General features: G+C 37.9%; 1 protein-coding gene across 3 annotated transcripts in view; it reads right to left on the bottom strand.

Moving 5' to 3' along the window:
• LOC144196444 (uncharacterized) overlaps positions 1-25,856 on the bottom strand; it is a 61,314-nt gene that overhangs the window by 7,789 nt on the left and 27,669 nt on the right. For all 3 annotated transcript variants that reach the window (XR_013326325.1, XR_013326322.1, XR_013326324.1), the window contains one exon: positions 10,284-10,346. The gene's annotated coding sequence lies outside the window, so the exon portion shown is untranslated. The remainder of the gene's footprint in view (positions 1-10,283; positions 10,347-25,856) is intronic.

The raw sequence follows: 25,856 nt of genomic DNA, 5'->3' as shown, positions 1-25,856 counted from the left end.
CGGGGGGTCACCCATGGTGTGAGGGCAAAGGTACTACCTGAATATCACTCTCACTGTGAAAACTGAAATAACAGACACGCATTGTCCCCTGGTAAACACTTCAGCCTTGTCGATGTCAATCAAGTCAGCAACTGACAAGACACACGCAAAAGGATTTCTACTTCAAACAAATTCTAAGCTGATCCTATATTGGAAAGATACTTCTACATATCCCATGGGGATATTGCGAATCTAAAAATGCAATAAAACAACCATGACAAGAACAACCGAAGGTTTAATATAAGTATTTTAATTGATAAATGACCACCCTTGTTAGGATAAGTGAAACAGTAAATGAATGAATGACAATTGCCATATTATAAATCAGTGATTAGATATTAGTACTAGTATTTACTGGCTATGTTCACATGCTGAATTGACCCAATTCAGATTGTTTTCCATTTTAGAGAAACACTTTCCTGACGGTCGGCTCAAGACGACTTGCAAGAAGCGGACATTTTTTTTCATTTCGGATCTATCCTACTTTCATATGTGGTTTTAAATTCGATCTGGGTCACATTTTTCAGTGTGAGGCTTTGGTCTGGACTCTCAGGTCTCCCAAATTCATAAAGAATTTATGTCAGACAAAGTGTAGATAATGGTACGGTGACACAGAACGAAGTGTCTAGTGAAGGGAAAGCCAAGCAAAGCTAGTAATAATAAAAATGATAAAATAATAATCATAAAAATAATAATAAGAGACTTGAATGAGCCGGCAAAGATTTTCTCTCTGTTTGCATCTATACGCCCTATCTTTAAGAAAGAGGAAGATGCCATCAAGTTGGTGCTCTCGCTTGAGAGCCCTTGAAAAAGCAAAAGGTATCAAGGCTAACACGCTTAACACATAAGGCTCTGTACAAACCAGGTCCTCAGAGACAAACAGAAGAAACTATATAAGCGTAGCATCCTATGGGAATAGTGCTTTAATGGCTAAGAATCAGAGCAAACTAACCATATATTTCTATGCATATGTACATGCATTTCTATCCATTCATACTATGAACTTAAATTATATTTTTAAAAATAAGGAATATTAGTGCACATATTCAGTCTGTTATTGGTGTCAATAAACTTTAATTCAAAGTAATTTTAAGGTATGGTTTTCTTATCACAAGATGAAAAGCCAACAGATGAAAAGGTCCTCTAACATCAAGCGGTAGGGTTTCTATATGAGGAATGCAATTTCAAAGCATGTGTGCTTGATTTATAGTGAATGATTTATGAACGTTAAGTGAATGTTGGCATCAAAAACTGTCACATACTGAAAGTATTGCAAAGGTGATGTAGATTAAAAGTTAAGTGCATAAAAGGGCTCTGTTTTTTCACAGCCTTGACTTAAAGGTCACTATGCCTCACTATTGCCGCACAACATTTAGATGTGTCTTTAAATATATTTTTGTTCTCGGTGATGATGATGTGCATGTGTCATGAAGTCGCAAAGTGTCGTTGTGTTGATTGAGTCAATCCAGCAGTACTGCTGTGCTTGCAAAACAGCCTCCAGAATTAGTGTGCATAAACAGGCTTATAAAAGAAGGACTATTTGGCTGTTCATTTTCATCCCCTTAACAGTAAACAAGGCGGAACAGGCCCTGACATCCACAAATAAATAGAGACCCAACACACGCTAAGTCAGATACCAAGGCAGGTTGTTTGAGTTTAGGTCAATCCTGTTTAAATTATATTGCTAGCCGGATTTCTTTTTTTTTTTTTTAACTCTCTTCTCAGAGCGTTTCTAACGCGGGAATCATGTATTATTCAATCTAAAATTGGAGCATTTGGTCTTTTTGCGTGTGTGTGTGTGTGTGTGCAAAAATGCAGTTTGTGCAGCCATTTCACCTTAATAAAAGCAACAAACACTATGAAGGATATAGCCGGGGGTTTTATATATTGAACTTTTTAAGTTTTTGTAAAAATCTTTGAACCCTATAACCTGAGAGAAGTTGGTGTTTGCATTGGGTGTATATCTTGAAACATGCAGGATGGAAAGTATTGCATTAATTCAATGAATTTGGTAGGATTTGAAATGGGTTAACCACAATTATTGTTGAAAATATAGGTACAAAAAGAAAGAAATTCTGGCAGTGTTTTTCATTGTTACCTCTCTCATTAGGTGAAACAAATAACAGTGGTTATGTACTATACCTCATATGTATGTCTTTTGTCTGTTTATGTTCAAGATAAATCAAGAACAAAGAAATTGTTTATTATAAAATTTGTGGGATATATTTGTAATATGAAACAGGAGAGGTGATTAGAATTTGTGGGATATGTTTGTAATATGAAACAGGAGAGGTGATTAAGTTTAGAGGTCAATAGATCAAAAGCCATAGGTCCAAATTTAATTTGGCTGCTTGGGCAGAGGTCCGTTCTCTCAGCATGTTCCTTCCCCTATTTTTTTTCTTTCTTTTTTTTTTAAATTAGGTATGTTAAAATGACTTCCTGATCACATCCCCCTATTAGTTGGTGACATGCTCTAATTCTGAAGGAAATGTTCAAGGCATGCACTTTTAATTAAAGACTCTACTTTGCAATGTGTGTATACATGCAGCAGCATAGTCTAAGTGTACCTTTTATCTGCTAAATTGTTTTATGTACATGTATACTATGTGTGTTCAAGGACACACCGTGGCCGTGTTTGTACGCCTCTCTGAGCACAGAGTGGTTTGACAAATTTCAAACCACATGCAGCGTAGTTTGCACGGGCATGAAAATCTACTTAGCTGCTTTTTACGCCAGAAAGCACCTGCGCTGCCTGGAAAATATAAAACCTTAAATGTCCTGTCATTTACCTAAACAGTTCAACACAGTCTGGAATGGTTTGTTAATATTTAAAACTATCATGTCTATAATATGGCCTTGAAGGTCAACTACATAGTAAATGAAATGAAATTGGTAACAAAGGGACATTTGCACAAGCAATTTAACAAATTGTTCAAGATCCTTTGAGCTATGGTGAACTACAAAGTGTGGTGTTTCTATGTTGGGAATATGACATTTATAAGGATAACGGGAATTATCGGAATGGTGGACAGATTATTTATTAGGCGCCATTGAGACACCCATTTAAATGACAGAAGCAAGGACAATGCAGGCATCATGTCATTATGAGAAATCCCAGTCCGCCACTTTTAAAACTGCACAAAAACAAAGACTGGATTAAAAGCATGGCTTGAAATGGTAAAGCAAAGTCAAGTACATTTGTTGGTGAAAGGCAACACACTCTCTTAGACCCCTCCTGTGACCTGCTCCCGGTTATTTATGATGTTGAAATTAATCTCACTTAGCACGATGGGCTCTCGAAGAGGCGCCCTCCTTCTTAGGCGGCCGCCAAGAGAGGGATGAGAGAGACTGAAAAGTGTTGAGAGAGAGAGAGAGAAAGAGAGAAAGCAGAGGCACGGAGGACTTATTCAAATCCTCCCTCACAGATTAGCGATCGCGCCTTGACAAGCGGCCCTATGAGTTATTATTTATTACATTTTTTTCGTTAATCGAATCTGTTTCCTAACCACGTGTCAGAGATTGGGTTGGGGGGTGTTGGTGAGGGTAATCCATTTAGAATTTAGAATGATGAGGCAGGAGACAAACTCGCCAGTGTGTCACAGATTTCTGGGGATGCAGAAAGTTAAATATGCTAATGAGGTTTAGAGGCTTTAAAGCTCCTGTCTACGCATTTGCTACTCTCTTGGCATTGTTTGCCCTAGATAAATAGAAGTTTTCATCATGGGGCCCATGGGACTCTACATAAAGGCTTCTGATTCAACATGACAGCCCTTTTTTTATGTATTTCACTCTTAGGTAAAATTTCGGCTTTTCTGGAACCACAATTTTCCAGAGAATTTTTTGGGTTTTTGTCGCTATTGGTGATATAAGTGTCTTCATTTTTTCATTTTTCATGTAGCAGTTTGTGAATGGACACCTAAGTGTTAAACCTGTATGCTTTGCCTCTATAGTTTTAGTCCCCTAAAACCTGATCTGGATCATGTAAATGAATTAAAACAAGCAATTTGCAGCTACGTCTGTTATACAGTTTGTTATTTAAAGACACTAAATTACTTTCAAGAAAATGTCTCTGTAAAAAACTACATGTGACATGCACTGTCTGAGGGAATCAACATAGCTCTTTTGGTGTAGCTCCCTCTTTGAAACAGTGGCTTACAAATACGCATAAACAAAGGATGCAAGTAAACACCAGTCACTATTGCTAACTTGTTCGTAACTGTAATTGAATGAGTAAGCTCAGCAATGTATGAAATTGGACTATCCAACCACTAATAAAACATGCAAATTCACAGAGACAACTAATGGACAGATCATGATCAAAGTTTTTATGGAAAATTGGGACACCATATCATCCAGACTGATCAGGACAACTAAAGTTGTTAACAGAACTTAGTACAAAAGGCAGAATCTGTGATATTATGCGTCGTTTTTAGTGCCAATGACATGGGTAACTTACACATCTGTAAGGGCCCACTTCCGAAAGGTACAAACAAGTTTTGGAGAAAATTGGTGGGCATTCTTCCAGAAATGTATACGCTAGACCCTGTATTGTTTGCCAGCCAGTTGCCGGTGGGTTCTGGGTTAGGATTTGGTGTCAAGGGTCCAATCGCAGGTGAGACCTCACTGTGTGGAGTTTGCATGTTTGCATGGGTTAACTCCAGGTAGTCCGATTTCCTCCCACATTCCAAAAACATGCGTGGCAGGCTTTTTGAACACTCCAAATTGTCCCCAGGGGTAAGTGTAAGCGTGATTATTTTCAGTCTCATTGTGTCCTGCACTTGGCTGGAATAGGCTCTAGTGACCGTTATGAGAATAAGTGGCTCAAATATTGGATGAATGAGGTATTTTGATTGCACCATAATATGTACTATAATTCTCTATGTATCTACAATTACCATGGAGGACCTGAGAATCTTGCAGTGGCATTGTTAGCAATTTTTTTCTAAAAACACAACCCAAATTGACCACTTTGAAGTAAAGTGCCACTCCAACAAGGACTTTCTTGATGTGACAAGACACTTTCTTGATATGCTCAATTAGTTTTCTACCCGCGTTGGAGCAATTTCTCACACAACCGGCATTGTTCCATAAACAACATATATTAGCCATTGTTCCAATCAAAATGATTGCATTGCTTTGAAAAAAAAAAAGGATGAATGAGGACGCCGCGTGCAAAAAAAAGCCTCCTACTTCATACATTATTTCGGTTACTGCCTCTGATGTCATGGCCTCAAGCAATTGAAACTTGGATTAAATCTTCTTTTTGCGCTTCTTTGGTTTATTTTACCAACAAAAAGACTAGGAGTTGTCCAATTTATTGAATTCAATATAGTTTCCTCTGATGTGACAGTGGGACTTTAATCCACATTCTTAATGCACACCACGGTTTGGTTGGAAGCATTAACAATGTACCAAACAATCACAATGTCAGAGTATTTCAGCCATTTCGACCAGACCGAAGCATTCAAGTGTGAGGATGCCCATCATTTTATAGTGTCACACTTATATTTCATCATAGAAATGATTATAATGTTTTACAATTGAATCGTTGACTTACTGAAATCCAAATACCTTGGCCTGTTTGCTGTGAACAATTATAACGAGAGTGACATTGCAAATTTTCATCGGTTAGAAGAAGAAAAAAACTGTGTGGTCAGAGCATGTGTGTGAAAGCATGTGTATTCACTTGTGAGTCCACGAGTGAGTATAGCAAGCGTTCTATGCCGTAAATGAATAACAGGTGTAAGAACCACGCCTGCACTTTCAGCTCCACAGACAACAAAACCATGTAATACTTACCATGTTGCAAATAATGCACATAATATTACTTTCTGGGCTCGTTCATAGCCAGAGGTGCATAATGTAGCTAAAACCTTTATTCTCATAACAATGCCAATATTTCAGAATTTAAATTAATAGTTAAGTACAAGAAAAAGTACTCAAAGTAAGTATGGAGTGAAAAGAATACCAAGGTACAAAGTAACTTTTAGGGTAGGAAAGTGCTTGAAAGTGGATTTTTCACAAACATGTACAATTTTAGCCGAAAAAAATGCATGTTTTCTTAGCGTGAAAAACCAAGGTCCAACTTTTATCACAGTACTGCAAATATTTGTGTTTTCACAGAAAAATCCACCTTCTTTTTATTCCTCATGTGTCAGTTTCTCTATGCATTTCTTTGCTGTTAACGTCTTTAAGAAGTGGATGCGTAAATTTGGTCTTTCTTTGCCAACCAGCGCCTCAGCTTCACTGTTCATTTTTTTCCACCTTCCCCCACCTTCCTCACTGTCTTTTTTCCTTCCTGTTTTGCTTGTGTTCCAGAGTAGAGAAGGCTTGCACAGTGTAGAACCCGGTGGCCTAAAAGTGAACACTTACGTAACTGCCAACTGTCTGCAATCATTAGGGGCAGCCCTTAAAAAAGACATGCTTCGCCGACAGCTGCGTCCCCTCGCCTTTGCCAGCCTTTCAGATCATATTTGCTTTAAAGGGCTCATCTGCATTATGTTTAACCCTACAGCACTGGGCGCGCACTGTAGACTAAAGGGAAAACGGACAGACGATGCACAATTTATGCTGTGTTCTACAATTGAAAGAATGTGATGATTATCAGAACAGATGTAATTAGTGTGTGACATTAAAGCAAATTAATGAACCTATTATGAAAGGACAAGTATAAATTTAGTAGAATATTAAACAGCTAAATGATTCTTGTTTTCATTTTCAGTTTAACCACATTTAAAAATTGACAATCTATCTAACTGAGAAACTGTACGGTATGTTATATGAAAATTAACAAAGATTTTTTTTTTAAAGAAATATCTAGGAATCAGATATTGAACCTGAAATCCAGTGACTTTTTTCCCTCATTATTCCTCCAAAAGTAAATAAATATGTAACATAGTTTGTGAATTCAAGTTTGACGTATAATTTGGAGACTCATTTGTTTATATTATCTACTGACAATTGCCTGGAAGTTTCTGCTGAGACGTGAACATACAATATATTCCGTGCTTTCAGGACGACCTCTCCCAGTATGCTTAGTGACAGCTGGGTCAGGTCCCCACATATTGGGGACACAGCTGCCCTGCAGATATACGCTCACACACTCAAACCCACTCAAGTCCGGCAAACATGAGAGTGTAGCATCTGAAAAACCTTTAAAAAAAATACACGCATAAATTCATATATATATATATATAAATATATATCCCTTGCAATTTCTGTTTTTTCAAGGCAACTCCTGCGGGAATAACCCAAAATTTTCAGTTTATTATATTAAAAATATGCCCATATTTTTTCTAGTGGATAAAATTTGATCTGTGATTTAACTCAGACTGAAAATATCAAACTTTTGCTGTATATGTGTAAGTTTCAGGTCAGATTTATGTTCGGAAAGGTTATGATGCATGATTCATGGTGTAGTATGATTGCTGGAACGTGTTAACCTTTCTGATCTGTGATTGTAATAATAATTCGTCATTCTTAAGAAAAGAGTTATTGTGATTACTTACATACATTTTAATACCGTACACAATTTACATGTATAGTATTTTTTTAATTACTAAGTCCAGTTGTAAACTATATTTCAGTGTGGCTACATGTGTCAATTTCTTATCTAGAACAATCAGAAATATACTTTTACTGAACCTTTGGTAATAAAACACACAAAAAAAACGCCTTTGGATTACATAGTTGACATCGGCTATATTTAAATGTCTATTCATTTAATCTATTATATCTATCCATTGCATGCTCCAAATGATGAAGCATAGAAGTGATGATACCCTTAGGCTTGTAATTTTATTAATCCAATGAAAAATATTGGAAAAGTTGTTTTTTTTATGGTTTCAGCTATCCAAAAGAAAGAGTATGCACAAATAAGTCTGTCAGGCTTGCATAAATGCTCTCCTAACAGGAGGCTCACAGGGCCATGAATCAACCATGAAGGATAATCAAATCACATGCAAATGTGTTTTATCTGCCGCTGATGCTTGATGCCCTGAAGGGCTTTTGTCGGTTGTAAGGGGCGGTACTGGACATAATGAGGGGTCATGCTTGAGAAGGCCTTTGTAAACATAGTGAGTGGGACACCTTTACTAAGGATGAATCTGTGGAATTGGTTATACAGTATAAGAGTTATAATATCACATACATGCAAACATTTGATATGGTAAGAGTTAAATGAAGAGGTTGAGTTTTTCTTCAAGGTTAAATAGAAGTTGCTGCCTGACTACTGTAAATGGCAATAGAATGTGTACTTGAAGTGGCTATCAGAATTTACTCTTTTAAACATAGTATGTAATGGAAAATAATGGATTTAAAATTATGGTGTTTTCCATTATAAGACAAAACAATATCAACTAAATAGCTTCTAGTCTTCATTTGTACGAAGATAACAAATACATAGAAACATTTTTTTCTCTCCATTTCAAGGAATGTTATGTAGATTTGTACTGTAATGATTAATATTTTCCTTTTTTAGGTATACTCATTGGTAGTGTAAAGATAAGGGAAAGATATTGTTCATTTTTTTTCTGGCTTCGTGCTGGTTTGCGTTTCATTCAGTCTGATAAATATCGAATACACTTTAGGCTCTGAAGTGTTGTTTGAGAGAGACTTTGGAAATGAGGCTTTTCTAAGGAATACTGTCTAATTGAGACAGAGATGATCCTAGAGGAATTGTATTAAATCCATTTCAGCTGCATTTTAAATTCATTTCGACTATGAATATGCCGTCTTAAATAAAAAACTTCATATGGGACATTAATCGAACATCTGGAAAGACAAGGCAAGGCTGATCATCCAGTGGAAAGCTGGCTATAACTTTAAACCTACAGTAATTCCATGCATTCTTTCAGGCAGGGACCTTCTTGAATATATGAGAATTGTATTTGATGTTTCCATAAAGTTTATGACAAGCCTTGGGTTTTATCCACAAAACTGAGGCGGTTACAATGGACCAGAATCTTTATATCAGGGTAGGAAAAATGTCCCTATGCCCATTTGCAGTGTTTTTGTCTAGCCGAGTAATGTAAAATTACATTACAAAAGTACATCAATGTAATGATAAAATGCATCCAAGTTTATGTCAAAAACACTATTAAAATGACCAGGAAACTAATACAAATTAAACACTTTTCTTAAGATTTACAAATAAATAAAATATAATAAGCTCAACAGGTTTTCACTATGGTACATCTCAAACACCTATCAGGGTAAAAAAAGGGATGGACCCAAATCCAGGGAAATGAGACCAAGAACCGTGATATACTCAAAAGTGTAACAAGAGTAGGGATTTTAAAAATGCAAAGGTGAACCAAAAGCTACAGAATCAAACAAATCGTGGCAATATTTAGGATGTAACACATCGGAAAGGAGACATTTAGCCTTGTCAATAAGTGGTGCAAAGATTCTGTATATTAATAGCTGGGAAAAGTACTGAAGAGAGATGTCCACCAAAATGAACGTTTGGATTTCATCTGATGTTGATGACGTTGTAAAGATAAGGCGGTTATCACACTACATGATGAATATGGTATATGAACAAGGACTATGACACACTATCTCTGAATATCTCATTCACTTCATATCAAATCCCATATGATAACTGTGTGCTTACCTAATGCCAACTTTCAGTTGTGTAAATACAGGCGGAATAATGCAGGGAAAGCTGCAATGTAAAAATCTTAATTTATGTAGGACTAGGGTAATTTTCATGTACACAGATTAAATCAAATAAACCAGTCTTCCGGAAGTGTGATAAGATTCACGTCATTGGAAAAAAATATCTAAGATAACTCCACTGGGAGGAAAGGAGTAATACTTTATATATTTTCGCTAAGCCAAAAGGAATTGGCTGGCTATTTTTGCGAACATGGTGGAAGCAGATGAGAGATTTATCCTCTTATGATGACTGAAGGCTTGTCATTGCCAATCTTCAAGGCTAATTGTATTACCGTACTTTATGTTTTCTTCATGCACCTCAAAATTACATTTGGAAACTAAACGAATGCTATTTTGCATTCATCCTGACTTCTAATTTGGTGCCAAGCCTCATTCTGGCTGCTAATTTTCTTTAAAATTACTCCCATAATGCATTAAATGTTAACATTCAATCATAAACAAATCTTTAACTAATATCTTATATAGCCATACACTTAAATAATTGATCGATTGTCATAAAGGAAATGCAATAAGCATCTTTATGTATTGATTTCTTTTTCAAGCACTGACAAAATTAACATTACCTCAAAATCATTTCCAGGACCCAATTATCCCATGATCCATATCCAGAAGGTTCGGTGAGCGCCCTGGAAAAGAAAACTCTAATCAGGAACCTGGCAAACTGAATCATAAATGTGATGACACTTGCAGGTCAAAAGGTTTAGCTTAAAACGGGAAGTGCAACTGGCCGGATGAGAAACAGAATACATTCGCCTACCCATTTGCACGTTCTATTCTAAATGCCACATTAAAATACAGTTCAGGAAATAAATCACTGACATTTGCTATCTTCCTTGCCCTAATTAAGTGTGGTTCAACAGGCCAAGAGTTGTCACTAAATTGTCAGTAATTACCATTCTGAGCGACTCAACACAAGATGTTGTCAGGCCATTCTAAACAGTCCTGTCATTAAACCAGATTTGTTCCTCTCACTTTAAGGAAGTACCTACAAATCCCAATAAAATTACATGGTATTTACTATCATGTTTGTAACGGTTCATTTAAATTGTGATATAGTTTTTTGTTTTTTTTCATTGCCTTTTATTACTCATCGTGCCTTGTAGAGTAACTGATCAGGCCATTCAAATGATAGACAGTGACAGCATGCATTTTTTCCATCTCAATGACCATTTGAATATGGGTGTCTTATCAAAAACAAAGTTGCTAAACCTTGGCAAGTGATAACTAACTAGTAGGGTTGCCACCTATCACTTGAAGAATGGAATTGTCCCGTATTTAGGAAAAAAAAGTATGCATCCCTTTTTGAGCGTATTGTCCTTTATAATCATTAAACTGCAAAAATAAAAAATATACAAAGAACAAATACTGTTGAAGTGATTTTTAAGAATATACACTGGCAAAAGTCCAGTAAGGTCAGAACCCACCGAGGATTAAACCTTTGATTTTAGAACTGGTTGGCAGATTAACCACCTGTAGCGTCACCAAAATGTCATTTTCTGACACATGGCATTAGATTTAATTGTTATCGCCACCTTGCTGAGACCGAGTTGACCCATCTAGTTGGGCACACACTATTTTTAAAGCTTATAGGTATACTTCACCCTCTTTGTGCTTCCTGTGGTAGAAAGACAACCCAGATCATACGAAAAGAAGTATTGCCGTATGTCTGATCTGAATGCATTAAAAAAAAAATCACATCTTGATGCAAGAAAAAAAAATAACTACATGATGAGTGATGGTTATCAAGCCAGCCACCTCTATAAGGTGTCCCTTTACAGGGAGTTGACAACACTGCTATCTACAATAAATTATTCCGTCTTAACGTTGTCTAGCTATCATGATGCAAATGTAATATGCATGACATGCCACTTTCTTTTTTCCCACCAGGCTATTTCATGTATTGTTAAAAGCTCTGAATTATTGGTTGAAGGTACTTCTGACCTTTTGACCTAAATGTGCTAGTTTTTATTAAAGCTTAGACCAGACATAGACAAACTTCGGCCCGCGGGCCATATATGGCCCATTAGGCATTTTAATCCGGCCCGTCAACGTTGTCCAAATATATATGTATTTTTTTCCAAGATGGCGCCATCATGCGGAAACCAGTGGGAGTAGCTCTGTCCACTCTTTTTTGTTTTTCGTGTTTTACAGCCCCTCTATCTTGTTTTAAATTACATTTTAATATTTCTTAATACATTCATTTTTACATTACTTTGTACTTTATACTTTTTACTTTAATGATGAGTGATGAGTATGTTAATACTTTAGTCCTTTTTTTCTGTTTGTGTTTCATATGTACTGTTAACGGATGCAGTTTTTTATTTGTATCGTATCTTGTGCTGACCGGGCCATCTGTCAAATTTTTAAAGTCAATGTGGCCCCCGGGCCGAAAAGTTTGCCCACCCCTGTGCTAGACAGTCAATCCAAGTTAAGGATGCAGAAAAAAAACATCTTTACCATCTGACCTAAGAGTGTTACTTTTGTTCAAGTCTTGACAGTTAAACCATATTTAGAAATTTACTCTTGACATAAACTATGAAGACAGGAAACCTGGCAAGGAAGGACACAATGATAGGTCAAGCTTGAGACAAAACCTTCAAATTGAATGCCTTACAGCGATTGAACATGCTGCCAATCAAAGTTTGGACAAAATTAAGATGGCAGTGAGTAATCGAAGGTGACTGCATCCTATAAAATCTTGTCACTGTGCTTTTCCGCAGAACTGAAAACGTGAATCGCCATGGCATAAAATGTTTCAAAGGTATAAAAGTTGTCATATCATGACATCTCATTATACTTAATTGTTTTGGCCTGCATCAAACATTTTCCTAATTGGTGTAAAATGTTTGTTGTTTATTTGAATCTTCATTTTGATCAAATTATACAAGTCAAGAGATTCACATAAAAATAGTTGGCACTCATTGTAGATTAAGATAGTAATAGATTTTAATAACATAAATCTACCAGTAACGTGTGACCATTTAAAGAGAGTTAAAATGCATCTTAAATGATTGATGTATTCTTGCCACAATCAAGAAAATCCATTTGCAAAGTAAATGAAAAACTCTCAAATTGAATCACCAGGGAAGTCGGGGCAATATTACCTTATGCTTGAGAAAGCATGTAGGCCATTCGCCATTAGATTCACCACGCACCCCGAGGTGAATATGCATTTTTTTTTTCTACACACACACATCAAGTAAGCTCCACTGCATTTTTGCGGCACAAGTGCTACTTGTGCACTGAAGAAAATTAAATTAAATCTAACAATAATGATAAGATGACAAGTGAGTTTTGATTATTTATTTTCTAAATATTCCACTGAAGGAGAAATATGCCACTTTGTTTTGAACTCTAAAATTACACAAATTTTGAACCAACTAGTTTAGCATAAAGCATTCTTACAGTCATTTCAATTCCAAATATTGAAAGATATTCTGTTTTTTTCTTTTTAACAAATTCAACTATAAGTTCTGTTTATCAAACATTGCACTACCCTTTTTTTAAGTATTTTTTTTAGCCGATGGGCAATTTATTTATTGTGTTCAATGAGCCTAGCATGCATGTTTTTGGGATGTAGAAGGAAACTGGCGCATCCGGAAAAAAACTCACACAAGCCCGAGGAGAATATGCAAAATTGATTGGAATTGAAGCCTCAATCTCAAGACTGTGAGGCGGATATACCAACCACTCTAGCACCGGGGCGCCAAAAGGAAATATTATGGGAAAAACAAAAATCACATTCCTTGATACAAGCCATTTCATTTCCCTGTTATAAATCCATGGTGAGATTAACAAAATTTGAATATGAATAGAAATATGTGCGCTAATTATAACCCCATATTCCCCGCTCTTCAGTGTCATGCGACAAATGGTGAAATCTGAAAACTCTACCATAAAGGAGGACGAAGGAGGAAAGAGGAAATATGATGGGAGAATAATTGAGCAAGAAGGGTGGAGTCAAAAGATCAATCCACGTTTTGGGATTATGTGTGTTGAGATAAAATCCTACATAATAACTCCCCCACCACAGATATTGAGTTTGGACTTTCAATGTTTCTCAGAATAAAGCTTTATGCCCCCAATACACACACAGATCAGAACACACAAACACTGTTATTTTCCTCCTTTCCCTATCCTGTATATGCCGCAAGTCAACTTCACACCTAGTTCTGCTGTTACGGTGTCTAAATGCAATTAGCTCTTATCTCATTGAAGACCAAACTACCTTCATCATCAGGTTCACCATCATCACATCCATATTCATGTCGTTCCAATACCCGGGAGAGGAAAACTAAGGGCTCCAACTATACAAGAACATTGAGTGCTTTTCTGAAGAAGGATTGTAGAATATCTATCGAGGTCACAGCACGGGAGAAAGAAGATGCCTCGACCAAAAGATAGCCATCATAGGATTACAATAACAAATTCTGTCTCCAAGCAAGGCTACTCATAAATTATAAAGATGTGATTTGAACTGTATTTAGGTTGTCCATCTGGCAGTTTTTTAATGTTTAGGGAAAAACAACAACTTTTATGAACAAATGATTATTCCCTCATTCAAAAGCTTTTCTATTGTAGCCAAAATGGAAAACAAAAGGCTGGTTGAAGAAAACAGTGAAAGAAACAGCATAAGGACACAAAAATTCAGAAAAAACAAACTAATTTTCACCCTAGAAATACATTAGAATGTCCACTTTAGAGGTGCTAATGGATATTACATTTATTCACTCTTAACCAAATATGTCTAGTTTTTGTATGGGTAGTTTATGTGCAATATCTGCTGATACAGCTGTAGCTTGAATTGACTTGTTCCTGAACCTCAATACCGACTAAATTCTCCTGAAATAGTAAAATATAGGCACGACCCTTCCTTATTTACCCTTGTCAATTCACACAATTCTTAGAGTATACTGGATCTCTTTAGTATACAACACAGTTTTCCATTGTGTTTGCTACAGATCCCCACCATTCTGTAACGAATATTTCCTTCTTCAGCCACATCGGCTAACCACAAAACCACGTCTTCAACGGTTTGGTTGCCACTTCCACCTTCTTGTTCATACTGATTGCACTGAGTATCTGGTCGTATTTTCACTGTGATAGAGCAGATGTTTAGCAAGTTTGAGAACAATTGAACGATTCAACTCGTGCATTATTGGCAGAACAGCCACTTTAACAAAATATTTCATATGTGGGGGCTTTAAGGCAAATATGCTGAACCATTTCAAAGAATCGGCCTAATGCCCCTTTTCATGGATCTTTATTTGACTCCACCTTGAAAGTGAGACCTTTCTGACTTCTCTTCATGCTTTAGATTTTAGTCCCAAGGCATTAGATTCCTATCTGGTCACAATCAAGTTTACCAATCAGTCTATCTAATACGCCGTAAGGGCTCTAAGTGCACACTTTCAGTGTTCTCTCTTTGTTTCATCTGCTACACAAACTCTTTTAGCCTTTTCCACTGTACCAGTGCCACCACAGCATACAGTATAAGCAAATTCCGCACTGCATGCTGGGCCCCCTAGTGGCCAAAGGGCATCCAGAAGTATTATATGTTTTTCTAAATCACCCAAACTATCCTATTATTCAGAAAGCAAACTAAATAAGTAACGTTATGATCAAATGATTCAACATACAGCCTTGATTTTCGTCTTGTTTTGTAGATTTCCATACCATAGTTTTTTCCAGTACTCACTGGGGCGCTCAATACGTCGATTACGATCTACAAGTCGATCGTGATCTACAGGTCGATCACCAAGCTGTTATTGGTAGATCGCATGACACTAAGATTTGATCCAGTCTATTGATTTCCTTCGAACAACGTCTCCTTTGTACAGTGACATAGCAATATGCCAGGTAGTATTCACATCAATGGACTACTCTTAGGTAGTAATGGAAGCGAGCAACTCATTAGAGGCATGGTTATATGGTACGAGTGGTCTTTGCTGTTATTCCATAATATCAAAATAGAAGCATTTAGAAACAATTAGGTATATAGTCAATAAAGAATGCTCTAGAATAATCATTGAAGATTCATTAAAAAGATACCACTGTTGATCGTCACATTGGTATCAAAACAAACAGATGGAGCAAATAGAGCAAGAAATCAACAGCCGGATCGGTGCAGTGTCTGCAGTCATGCGCACACTGTATTAGTCTTTTATGGAGAAGAAGAATAAAATCTTGTTTTATCTTTATTCAACATATCTACCATCACCCACGTAATCGGTAGTTCTCATCTCATCTCATTTTCCGAAACGCTTAATCGTCATTAGGGTCGCGGGTGTGCTGGAGCCAATCCCAGCTGACTCTGGGCTAGAGGCCGGGGACTCTAGAGTTTTTGAAATGTGGGAGGAAACCAGAGTACCCGGAGGAAACCTACGCAGGCCCCGGGAGAACATGCAAATTCCATGCATATACTGTATAAGCTCATCGTGATTCGTCTGTAATGTTTGTTGCAGGTTCACCTGACAAAAAGGTGAGGAGGCAATCAACGTTTTCCTTCTGCATTCAGCATTTGTTCAAAAGTGCTTTCATGTTCTAATCCTTTGAGTGCTGCTTCATGACAGCCTTCTAAATTTAGCAAGGAAACTGCTATTATTTTAATATTTTATTAAACTAGCCCTTAAAATCAACGGTGCTTTAGAGACGCAATTCACCATATTGCTGTCGGATGACTTCCACAATGAAATTCATTTAATTTTTTTAAAAATGTATATATACATTACACATCGCCCTGCCAGCTCTCTTACACACATACTGACTCCTTTCTTACAGACGTGAATTGGAAAGGGGTTTCTGAACCTTTTAATGTCTATGTTAAAGCACGTACTAGTACAGACAGTGCATGAGTTAAGCTAGAAAGTTGGAGTGAATTTGTACTCGTCTAAACTTGTGCAAAGACTGGAACTGAGAGTGTTTTATGTATTCCAGAAAGGGGTGAGGGTCTGTTTTGTGTGGAAAGAGTCTGAGGGTGCAGCTGGGTTCCATGCATGTGAGAGCAAATGTGTTCATGTCCTCCGTTGATGTGACAGAGAGAGGGAGGGGAGTACCTAGAGAGATAGCATGGCAGAATGTGTGCAGGAGAATTCAGGCTGCTGACCCCACAGACCTGTTCTGTTATACATTCAATGCCCCGTTCGTTATACTATATTCTCACTAAGCACGCCCAGTCGTCTGTTAACAAAGGGTAGAGATAATTATAGATATATAAATGTTAAATTTAACCATAGTATACTTTATAATTTATCATTTGATAATTTAATAATGATACGAGTACAGGCGTTGAAGTTGCTGAGGATAGGACTATGTCCACAAGGCATGAAACTACCACTGATCTTGTGTGTTTGTGTCCATCACCATGGGACACTAAAATAAGTGACTCAAACTTTCTTGGATTAAATGATTTGGAGGACATTTTAAGAGGAACGGTACAATCGCTACACCATTCCAACATTGATGCCCTAAATCCAAATGATTTTCAATGCTTGCACCATAAGGCCTTAAATCACAGAGACCTAACAGCAGCTTACCTCTGTGTCAGCCTGAGGCACAAAGTGACATCACCCACCCTGAATTTTTTACTTTGTAGCCTTTGCCAAATTCTGCCACTCCAAATCTCCTCCTAACCTGCCTCCTTATGGCTACAGCACTCAGAAGGCTTGGCCATCAAGTCACGCCATCTGCTTCAGTGGGACATGCGGTGGAAGAGGGGGTACATGCTTACAACATCATTCTTAAACAAATATTCTCTATAGCTATAGCCTTCTCAATCCCACCAAAACGTATTTCCTTTTTAAAATAAATCTTCCCAATATATTTCAAGGAATGAAGCATGTGTATGAATTCCTTGTTGCATGACAACCATTGGCAACTTTGGACATTGGGGGTAACAAGGGTATTTGTGTGAGTAGTGTAAATATGAAGGTGGTCAGAGCAATTAAGTGGAGGGATTGTTATGTTGGCAACAGGATGTATGCAAATCAGAGGTAATTTGTTGAGCTCTAGAAACATTAAACACTTTTCCAAGAAGGTGCACGGATTACTAAATAGACCCAACAGTTTTCTATTCTATGAGAACAATTACCAACTTTTTTAGACAGTCATTGCATGCAAGGTTCTTGAATCACAATTATATATATATTATAAATGAACTATCAGAATTATCAACTTGATTACATTTTGGAAAATTAGTCAAATTTCGATCTTGTATTACGACTGGATATAACTGTTTGTCGTTTGGGTATCCACATGATATACAATTTCTTATCAGGCCGTCACAGTGTTCACTGTAAAGCAAAGACTTGATGACATATTTTCAAGAAAAACCACAAAGTAAGACGCACACATGCAGAGAGATTGTTTGGGGGTGGTTGGAAAAAAATACTGACACCTCAGACTCCACTTCACAGTCGGTGAAGGAAGAAAGTGAACGAAGCACTAAGCCTTTCCTCCCTCCAGCCGCCTGCAAAGCGGAGATACTACCGTTCACATTTGGATGGACGCGTGGAACCCACTGTGCTGTGTGCTCACGTGCGTGTTTGTGCGTTCAGGTTTAAGGTGTCTAATGCAAATGCCTATCAAGAAAAAGCTTTCAGCTTGCAGCAGTTTGGCTGAGGTCAGAAGTCTTTCTACGTATTTTGTTAAAATATCAAAATAGTTTATCTTTTGATACTCTTTTATTCAATTTGTGCAGAGTATCCAATACATCATAAAAAGTACGATATATGCATGACCGGGCCCAAACCAGTGAACATATTTTCTGTGGTGGACTGCTGAGTAAATTGTCTATATCTACCAGTATTATCCCAGCTGGATCCATTCAGTGTAATGACCATCATTAGTCATCCATTTGACAAACATTATAGTACCTATTCTCTAAATTGTAACCTATTTAAATGATATGATGTGAAAGGGTAAGTGCATTTAAAGGAATTTGTTGTTTAACAACCCTGAATAAGCATTCACATATAAAGACAATTTAAAGTCTTTGATTAACTGAAATACCTCTTTTCTGAAATGTAAAAAAAAATACTAGGATTATTTCTATGAGTTAGTTTTGAAAGCTGGCATGAAGAACAAAACAAACCTTTTCTAAGGCACAGGGGGCATTTGAATGTAATACTGTATACTCAGAGCGCATTGAGGCAATAATAGCATAATCAAACTTAATGTGATCTTATTTCCTCCTGAGTATCAAAAGTGATGATAGCGAAAATTAAAATTTACTAATACAGAAAGTAACTGAACAGAAGGAAGAAACATTTTAGCCAAACATATTTTAATGAATACTCAAAAGAAACCAGCTGAAGTCAGCATGGGAACCAAATGGTTAAAAAGGAGGAAGTCTGAGTGACTTGTCCAAATGTTCCTCTCATGACTTATGCACTTTCATGTTGCATTATATTTAATTATAGATCATACTGGGGCAGGCCCTACTACACGGCCCGCTTGCCTCACAGGTACAAACAGTTAAATTATTCAGCAGTGAACATGTCGGATAGGATGCAGAGTGGATACCGCTGGAGAGACTATACCCACTCTTATTCTACTCTCTTTTTCATCTTACTGCAGGAAACAAATGTCGATTCAATGATGTTAATGAAGTTATACCTAAATACCTTATAATTTTTAGGGGGGAAATTTTAAGGAAACTGAAAAACAGTCAAGGCAGTTGCATGCATCAACATGAATGAGTGAGATGCAACAAATCTTGAAGCATATGATTCTCCATTCATGGCCATTATTAAACAAACAGTTTAGTGTTCTGTACTTTAGGAAATTGTGTGGTAAATGTAATCTTTGTATGTCTTTTGCCAGCCTAAAACTACAGGCTTATGTCATTTAAAATTATGAATTTAAAATAAACTGTTATAATTACATGAATTATCTTTGTTTTAGTTCTAGGGGAATACATTGTGTTCATAAAATAAAATTCACTTAAATACTTGCTCTTTAAAAACAATAAATGCAACAACAACATAAGACATGTTCTTAATTAAAGCATTTTTTTAGGGCATAATGTGTTCCTATGTTCTTTTTCTTTGTGAGTTTTTGGCTTCAACCCACAAACCAAAAACATGCGCACATTTGGTAATGTGAATGTCAGTTTGTGTTAGTTGTTTTAATAGGAAGTGACTGGCTCACTGTCCCTGGCGCAGGCCTACAGGGGAAGCAAGATTGCTAATGGATGGATGTTTACAGTGAAGAAATTGTAATGTGCTCAGTAAATATCTTGCTTTATGCCACGCACAGACACGCGAGTATCAATGTGTGGGTTTGTGATTGTTTTCTTTTACAGGTCAGATGTAGTTACATTGCTTATGATTTTGTGGGATTTAATTTAATCCTAAATAAATGTGGATAATACATTAAAGTTAATCAAACTTTATTTAACTATGATATGATGATATTTAAAATCATGTTATTTTAGTGAAGAATTCTTATAACCTTTTACATAGGTAGATCAAAACACCATACATCAAAAATCCAAAAAGTTATCACCCATGATTGGATTTTTAAAAAATAAATCTTATTTATCTATGTAATTCTTGAACTCAAGGGAAGAACTTTTCATGACGAAATGGTTAAAAGTACAAAAAGCTCCAAAATGTAATCTTGACAACAACTTTAAATTCCCCTTTCATATTTCCAGCAGTTGTCAAACCCCTCCACCCACTCTAAAAAATAAAGAATAAATAAGTAAAAGATTATGGATCCAGGTCATGCATACAGTAGGTGGTCTAAAATCACATTTCCACCAACATTATATTTCCGTTAGTATGATTAAACCTGATCTGGCCTGAATTTCCCCCACAGGAAGCACAAAGAGGATGCAGGATAACTATAAGCTTTAAAAATAGTGTGCAACCAACTAGATGAGACAAATCAGTATTGCCACAACTTGGCAGTAACAATGAAAACTTTTGTCATTTATCAAAAAATGAAATTTGGAAATAAAATAAAAAAGTAGCAGCACAGTGTGAGCATGCGTGGGTTTTCTGCGGGTATTAGGGTTTCCTCCCACATCCCAAAAACATGCATGATAGGCTAGTTGAACATTCTAAAGTGTGAATGGTAGTTCGTCTTAGGGTGCCCTCCGATTGGCTGGCAAACCATTTTAGGGTGCCCCCCAACTATGGCCCACAGTTATCTGGGATAGACCTCAGTACCCCTCAACACTTGTGAGGAGGAGGTGTATTGAAATAGGATGAACGAATAAGACTGTGCAGTAAAATGAAAGGCAGTGACGAGGATAGATTGACAAACTAGCAAGAGAGAGAAAGAGACCAGGGGAAAGGATGCATGGAACAAGAAGCATCCAAAATGAATTCCCTGAGATGGTCATGCATGGCTGGACTGAATTGGCCTGGATCTGTAAGGTGAAAGCTGGGTGGGGGTTTCAGAGGCTTCTGCACGTCCAGCTGGACAGAAAGAGAGAGGCAGAAAGACGACAGAGAGCAAGAGGCCCCCGAGGGTTGACAGGTGTAGGCCTCCACTCCAGCTGAGGCCTTAAAGCTGACCTGGATATTTGGATAATTCTCGCTATGGCGCACTCCCTCTTGTGCTTGCTATTTGTTTACTGATTTAAAATGAAGCCTAAAATAAAGTCATTTTTTAATATTATTTGTTGTGAACAAGTTGAAAGGATGAAGCCTGTTTATATAATCCATATGATGCCATGGTGCCATGATACAATGATATTTATCGTAGTACTTATTTCCGATCCTCTTGTCTGAGAGTCCTATTAAACAATGAAATACATTTATACGAAATGGGAGTCAGTCAATGAACTACAATATGAAACAACTACATGAAATAATATATTGGATTTTGCTTTTCTCCCTCTTTACGAGGTCAGTCGGCCTGAGAAGTGTGTACTGCCCCACAAATACGGCATGAACACCTCAAGAAAAGGTGGATCAGATTGGCTGTGGCACAGTTTTAAGTGTGAGTCGTTTTAGACCGATGGATCAGTCCTTCGATACCTGGCTATGACTGTCCACAATCGAAGCATCCTTGGGACAGACACTAAACTCCTTGTTTACCCCAGTGAGTTAACAATGCCTTGTTTGGTAGCTTCACCATTGGTCTGATTGTGAATGCATAAAAAGTGCTTTGTGATCCTTGTCTGTAAAACATAGTACAGTTTACTGTATACAAGTGTGAATGACTTGTTTATGAATAATACTAATTAGAGAGCACTGTTGAAATTCAATTTAGAATGAAGAAAAACCCAAATCCAAATAAATTGTCAGATGTGGTGAAAATAATACAAGCGCAAACTTTTTGCCCTACTTAACAAGTGCTCGTAATTTCGATTCATAAAAACATTTATACCACATTATGATAACGACAAACACAACACAGTTGATGTTTATCCACGCATATCTCTACTTCTTTGAACCGTTGGCGTGCCCATTTTAACGTTCTCTATTTGACGCTGAGCTGAATAATTTTTAATATATGCTTGGAAAAGGCCATTTGGTCAGTTAAACACGAACACTAAAACCAACATGCAATCTTGTGCATCCGTGCATGCTCCCACTCATGTCACACGCACAACACTTCAAATAAGCTTCTCACGCCCATGCACCTAACTTTCATTCTCATACTCATGAGGATATTATCAGTTGTGCTCAGCTGAGGCTCCAGGCTTGTCCGTTCCCTGTGGCGTAGAAGTGACCAGGGGAGGAAAAGCTTATCTGGGCTTCAGACCCCCTACACTGGCCCTGTGCCTTGGCTTCAGAAGCTGGGAGGCAGATGCCATGTAGGATCCCAGTGTGGGCTGTTAGTACTGTGGACAAAGTGTGTAGCATTTCATTCTTAAGGGAAAAGCTTTTGAACCTCATGCTCCATCTTTGTGTTCATCTGTAAATGTGTAGAGGATGTATAAGACAGATTCTTGTAGGACCAGAGGGATACGGGTCCCTACGGATTAGGTGAGGACTCTATGAGAGATTGACTATGTCCAGTTATTTCCCTTTGATCTTCAATTAATGGCACATGAAAGCACGATACGGCATCACAATGATACCTGAAGGCTAACCATAAGACATTTTTGATGCCTCCAAGATGAGAGACAAAAAGAAATTGTGAGGAACTCCACATTTTAATTGATCTTCAGGTCTATTGCATGAGTAAAACAGCCATTTATTTTGTCCAGGTTCTAAAGCTGATGCAATAAACTTGATGAGAGAACACGTCTTAAGGTTTGATGTTGTTTTATCATGGATAGGGAAATACCTCCAGTTTATATGCAGCTCTTACAAACAGAACTAAACCCTAACTCTCATCAGTACATTTCCCATGCGTTCATTTCATAATCTTCCTTCACAATAAAAACATTTCGTCATGATAACAGAGTCCTTTTCTTTGCCCTAAAATGAAGGCAAAAACAGCTGTTTATTGGAATTGGCAACTAAAAAATCTCCTGATGAGACTGGCAGCTAGTTAACATCTTCCAAAAGGTCCCTTTCGTCTGAGAGAATTAAGCTAAGTGTTCGCAAAACACCAATCTAAATATAGGGATGGAACATGAAACAGATTAACGCCACACAGTGATGGGTCTAGAAGACAGCAGCATGCGGCTTTCTTTCCGCTTTGACTGGCACAGCTTAGAACCCCACACATTGAAATCAGCAATAACTGAGAGTATCTGTGTATGTGTCTACCTTGGAGCCTTACTGTGTATCTTCTAAGAGCCAGGGGTGAATACCAGTTCAGAGTTTGGGGCAAATCCATGGCGTTCACATGTCTGGCAAATGCCTAGGGCATGAGACGCAATGCGGTACAAGAAATGTGACGCCACTGTAGTTTTTTTCCCCCCCTAGTGTGAGCATCTTCCTTTTTGCCTGTTCAAGGGTATTAACGACTGCCATTTTCGCTTTAGGGGGAAACTATGTCGGACAGCTCTTACAAACAACACTAAACAGTAAATATTTTTGACTTTCTAAACTCCTAGTTTGTTAAGCGAAGACTTGTCGCATTTTAATATCGAATATTTTCCTTTGATGTGCAATCACACATGCGCATGCCCGCCACTTGCACAATTACAAAGACACAATGCATTTGCTGAGATGGAGCGACTGCGGTGTGGTTGACCCATTTTGCAGAGGCAGGCTTTTGCTTTCATAACGATGGAGTGTGAAGGAGCGCACGTGTGTATGAATGCATATCCAGTACCTTGCAATGTAGTGATCTGGCACGGCAGGATTTTTAAATTTTAAAAAGTACTAAGCTTCTGTCTGGTTTATAAAAAACAAAAAAATCATGTCTGTTCTACAATTCCAACTCAAAATGGCATCATCCATAAGCCCAGAAGTTGAATGCTGAGAAATTTTCCAAGCCTCATTGTGTTCAAGTAAAATAGTTGGAATGTATGTTATAAAGGCAATTTTATGTACTGATTTGACCACGTTCCTCAAGCAGTTATTAAATGTTTGCCAACAACAGTGGAGCAGTGTCGCTGACACTCCATTTCATGTCATGATAGCATGTTGTCTTATTCCTGTCAGCTCCAGTTAAGTCAGAAAACAAATGTAACGGGAGCTTCGCCTCGGAGCTATAGCAATCGGGGAGTCTGCCACGTAGGAAGAGGAAAAGGTAAGGGAGGTCACGGTGATGGGGGGTTGCAAGTGCCACAAAAATCAGGGAGAGGCTGCCGACCCTTGCAGTGCATCATGGCAGCAGTCAAGTGAATGTGAAAACAAAAGAAAGCTTTGCGGAATATTGATTTAACGCCGCAGCCGGAGCAGGGGAGGGCAGCAAGATGTACACTCCAGATTACATGCGCTCTATTTCCCACCCATACAGAACCTTGAGTTCCTCGGCTCTCCATGCTCCAGAGAACCAGATGGAGACAGTGAGAGGAGGTAGTTTCATCGGCTTTTGTGGGATCTACCTAGTATGTAGAAACCAATGGAGGATGAGAATAAAAATATACAGTAAATGTAAAATAACAATCCTATGTTTATTTAAAAAATTAAACACAATACAACAGGGCGGTCCGCTGAACAAGTGGTTAGGTCAATGTCGGGACCTTCCTGTGTGGACTTTACGTATTCTCCCTGGGCTTTTGTGGCTTTTCTCCCACATCCCAAAAACATGCAGGTTCGGTTGATTGAACACTCTAAACTGCCCCTACGTATGAGTATGAATTATCGTCTATTTCTTTGGCATCCATTTTTTGGTATTGTTTTTAGAAATTGTTGGAAAGTACTTTAGTGGTAGATTACTGTGCATCTCATCTCATTTTCTGAACCGCTTGGGTCGCGGAGGGTGTCGGAGCCTATCCCAGATGACTTCAGGCTAGAAGCGGAGGGCACCCCGAACTGGTGGTCAGCCAATCGCAGGACACAAGGAGACAAACAACTATTCTCGCTCACACTCATACCCAGGGGCAATTTAGAGTGTCCAACCAGCCTACCATGCATTCCGGGCCACCCTATTACTGGTGCAGTCATCTATAAATTATAGTTCACAAACGTCGCCTGTATAAATAAACAATGTTCACACGCAACCAATAAAATTGGGAAGTAGCTATGGAGAGAAACAATAAAATATGACACCTCCTAACCCACTTAGTCCTGTTTTAAGCGTGTGTTACTTGCAGAATTGTTATGCTTCCACATTTTAATCATCAGTAATATCTACATCATGGGTTGCAAAGTGTGGTCCTCGAGAGACCCTATCCGGACTCTTTTCCATATCATCCTCCTCTACCACACCTGAATCAAATGACCAACTCATCAGCAAGCTGTCCAGAAAAAAAACTTGATACTGATCTAGATTATTTGATTCAGATGTGCTGGTGGAGGGAGATATGGAAAACAGATCGGATAGGGCCTCTCGAGGACCGGACTTGGCTACCCTTGGTCTAAATGTAGGTTTAAAACTGAAAGAGAGGCAAATAATTATTACATATAGAGAATTATTCCCCCCTCCCCAAAAATATTTGGTTTCTTTTTTTGATTGAGTGCACCCATCATCTGCTCCTATCAACACGCCCCATCTCCAGCAGCCGTCGAATGGAAATGATGAACAGAAGAGGCGCACTCCCTTCCTTCCGTTTGTGGTGTGCGGCCAAGTGAGGAGGCGCCTCGGCTGGCTTCCTGGGCCAATGGCGTCCGATT

Source organism: Stigmatopora nigra, chromosome 5, assembly GCF_051989575.1.
Source record: "Stigmatopora nigra isolate UIUO_SnigA chromosome 5, RoL_Snig_1.1, whole genome shotgun sequence".
Lineage (NCBI taxonomy): Eukaryota > Metazoa > Chordata > Actinopteri > Syngnathiformes > Syngnathidae > Stigmatopora > Stigmatopora nigra.
The sequence above is the reverse complement of the archived record's forward strand: the minus strand, read 5'-3'. Positions and strand labels throughout refer to the sequence as shown.